Below are 4,105 nucleotides of genomic sequence, written 5' to 3' on the forward strand. Positions count from 1 at the left end.
GCAAACTTAACAACAATGCCTTCAGTTCCTTTGTCCAGGTCATTAGTGTATAATGTGAATAATTGTGGTCTAACACTGACCCCTGCGAAACTCCATTAGTCACTCACGTTATATTGCAGCATGATTTTATAACTGACATCATAGTAACTCAGCACTGGTGTCATTGTGACTAATTGTTTTAAATGGTGAAAGATGATTATTGTTCTATGCCTCAATGCCACTGCATCTCCATTGAAGTGAGCTTGAATAAAGGTTCACTGTCTGATGACAAATTAAGCAACTCTGCTAAGTCGTTCATAAATCCAAAAAGTCAATTGAACACTTTTATAACTGTTGTTCACAGCTGTTCTACTATAGTTATACCTTTATCAGAATCATAACATAAGAACTAGGAGCAGGAGTAGGCCATCTGGCCCCTCGAGCCTGCCCCGCCATTTAATAAGATCATGGCTGATCTTTGAGAGTCAGCTCCACTTACCCGCCCACTCACCATAACCCTTTCCTTTACTGTTCAAAAATTTATCTAGCCTTGCCTTAAAAACATTCAGTGAGGTAGCTTCAACCACTTCACTGGGCAGGGAATTCCACAGTTTCACAACCCTTTGGGTGAAGAAGTTCCTCCTGACCTCAGTCCTACATCTGCTTCCCTTTATTTTGAGGCGATGCCCTCCAGTCCTAGTTTCGCCTGCTAGCGGAAACAACCTCCCTGCCTCCACTTTATCTATTCCCTTCATAATCTTATATCTTTCTATAAGATCTGCCCTCATTCTTCTGAATTCCAATGAGTATAATTCCAGTCTACTCAGTCTCTCCTCATAATCCAACCCTCTCAACTCTGGAATCAACCGAGTGAATCTCTTCTGCACCCCCTCCAGTGCTAGTATATCTCTTCTCAAGTAAGGAGACCAAAACTACACACAGTACTCCAGGTGTGGCCTCACCAGGACCCTATACAGCTGCAGCATAGCCTCCCTGTTTTTAAACTCCATCCCTCTAGCAATGGCAGACAAAATTCCATTTGCCTTTTTAATTACCTGCTGCACCTGCAATCCCACCTTCAGCGATTCATACACAAGGACACCCAAGTCCCTCTGCACAGCAGTGTGCTGAAATTTTTTACCATTTAAAACATAGTCCATTTTGCTGTTATTCCTACCAAAATGGATGACCTCACACTTATCAACATTGTACTCCATCTGCCAGACCTTTGCCCACTCACTTAGACTATCTGTATCCCTCTGCAGACTTTCAGTGTCTTCTGCACACTTTGCTCTACCACTCACTTTAGTGTCATCTGCAAATTTTGACACACCACACTTAGTCCCCAACTCCAAATCATCGATGTAAATTGTAAACAATTGAGGTCCCAACACTGATCCCTGAGGCACACCACTAGCCACTGACCACCAACCAGAAAAACACCCATTTACCCCTACTCTTTGCTTTCTATTGGTCAACCAATCCTCCATCCATGCCAATACATTACCTGTAATACTGTGCAACTTTATCTTATGTAGCAGCCTTTGGTGTGGCACCTTGTCAAATGCCTTCTGGAAATCCAGATACACCACATCCACAGGTTCCCCATTGTCCACCATGCAAGTAATGTCCTCAAAGAATTCCACCAAATTAGTTAAACATGACCTACCCTTCATGAACCCATGCTGGGTGTTCCCAATGGGACAATTTATATCCGGATGTCTTGCTATTTCTTCCTTAATGATAGATTCAAGCATTTTCCCCACTACTGAAGTTAAGCTAACTGGCCTATAGTTACCTGCTTTTTGTCTACTTCCTTTTTTAAACAGTGGCGTCACATTGGCTGTTTTCCAATCTGCGGGAACCACCCCAGAGTCCAGTGAATTTTGGTAAATAATTACTAGTGCATTTGCTATTTCCCCCATCAGCTCTTTTAGTACCCTTGGATGCTTTTCGTCAGGGCCAGAAGACTTGTCTACCTTTAGCCCCATTAGCTTGCCCAGCACTGCCTCCTTAGTGATAATGATAGTTGCTAGGTCCTCACCTGCTATAACCTTCTTGCCATTAGTTTTCGGCATTTTATTTGTGTCTTCCACTGTGAAGACTGACGCGAAATAACTGTTTAATGTCTCGGCTATTTCCTCATTCCCAGTTATTAAATTGGCCTTCTCAGCCTCTAAAGGACCAATGTTGACCTTCGCCACTCTTTTACGATTTACATATTTATAGAAACTTTTGCTGCCTGTTTTTATATTCTGAGCTCGTTTACTCTCATAACCTATCTTTCTTTTCTTTATAACTTTTTTTGTGGCTTTCTGTTGGCCTTTAAAGATTTCCCAGTCTACTAGTTTCCCACTACTCTTTGCTTTTTTGTGTGTGTTTTTTTTCAGTCTGATACTTTCCTTTATTTCCTTAGACATCCATGGCTGGCTTTCTCTTTTCCTACAGTTCTTCCTTATCACTGGAATATACTTCTGCTGAGCACTGTGAAAAATTGTTTTGAAAGTCCTCCACTGTTCCTCAATTGACCCACCGTAAAGTTTTTGCTCCCATTCTACCTTAGCTAACTCCTTCCTCATTCCTTCATAGTCTCCTTTGTTTAAGCACAGGACATAGGTACTGGATTTAACCTTCTCACGCTCCATCTGTATTTTAAATTCAACCATACTGTGATCGCTCCTTCCGAGAGGATCCCTAACTGTGAGATCATTAATTATTCCTGTCTCATTACACAGGACTAGATCTAGGATAGCTTGCTCCCTCGTAGGTTCCATTACATATTGTTCAAGGAAATTATCGCGGATGCATTCTATGAACCCCTCCTCAAGGCTGCCATGACCGACCTGGTTTGACCAATTGATATGTAGATTAAAACCCCCATGATAATTGCTGTACCATTTTTACATGCATTAGCTATTTCTATGTTTATTGCCCGCCCCACCACGATGTCGTTATTTGGTGGCCTATAGACCACACCTATCAGTGACTTCTTCTCCCTGCTATTCCTAATTTCCACCCAAATGGATTCAACGTTTTGTTCAGTAGAACCTATATCATCTCTCACTACTGCCCTGATATCATCCTTAAAAATCAGACCAACACCATCTCCCTTACCTTCCTGTCTGTCCTTCCGAACAGTTTGATACCCGTGGATATTTAACTCCCAGTCATGACCATCCTGTAACCGTGTCTCTGTAATGGCCACTAAATCATACCCATTTGCCATGATTTGCACCGTCAACTCATCCACCTTGTTTCGAATGCTCCGAGCATTCAGATAAAGTGCCCTTATGCCAGTTTTTGCACCTTCTTTTTGGGTCCTATTACCTCCATTACTAACAGCTCTTGAGTTCTCCTTCCCTTTAACTTTTTTCCTCATTTTCAATGGAGTTAAAGCTTCCTCGTCACCTGCTAACCTGCTGCTTTGCCTTACATTAATTGTTATTCTCCCGCTACGCTCACTTCTCCCTTCCCCCCTACTTACTAGTTTAAAGTCCTATTAACCACCCTATTTACCCTTTTCACCAGAACACTGGACCCGGCCCTGTTCAGGTGGAGTCCATCCCAGCGGTATAGATCCCTCCTGTCCCAGAACTGATGCCAGTGCCCCATGAAAAGGAAACCCTCTTTCCCACACCATCCTTTTAGCCACGTGCTTACTTCCCTGATCCTCGCCTCCCTATGCCAATTTGCACGTGGCTCGGGCAGCAATCCAGAGATTATGACCCTTGAAGACATGTTTCTTAATTTTGTTCCTAGCTTTTCATAATCCCGAAACAGGTCTTTTCTCCTAGTCCTGCCTACGTTGTTGGTACCTACGTGGACCACGACAACTAGATCCTCCCCCTGCCTCTCTAGTATCCTCTCAAGCTGGTCAGAGATGTCTCCCACCCTGGCACCGGGCAGGCAACACACCATGCGGGATTCTCCATCCTACTCGCAAAGGATACTGTCTATACCCCTGATGATGGAATTAGTTAACTCCCAATTTTATTGGGTGGAAGCTTACTTTCCCAGGCTGCCCTCGCGCTTCTTCCCAGACTCCCGCCGCTGAAACAACTGAAAGGCTGCATTAGTTAACTCCCAAATTTATTGGGTGGAAGCTTACCTTCCCAGGCTGCCCTCG

The sequence above is a fragment of the Rhincodon typus genome, chromosome 2 (assembly GCF_021869965.1).
Source record: "Rhincodon typus isolate 14 chromosome 2, sRhiTyp1.1, whole genome shotgun sequence".
NCBI lineage: Eukaryota > Metazoa > Chordata > Chondrichthyes > Orectolobiformes > Rhincodontidae > Rhincodon > Rhincodon typus.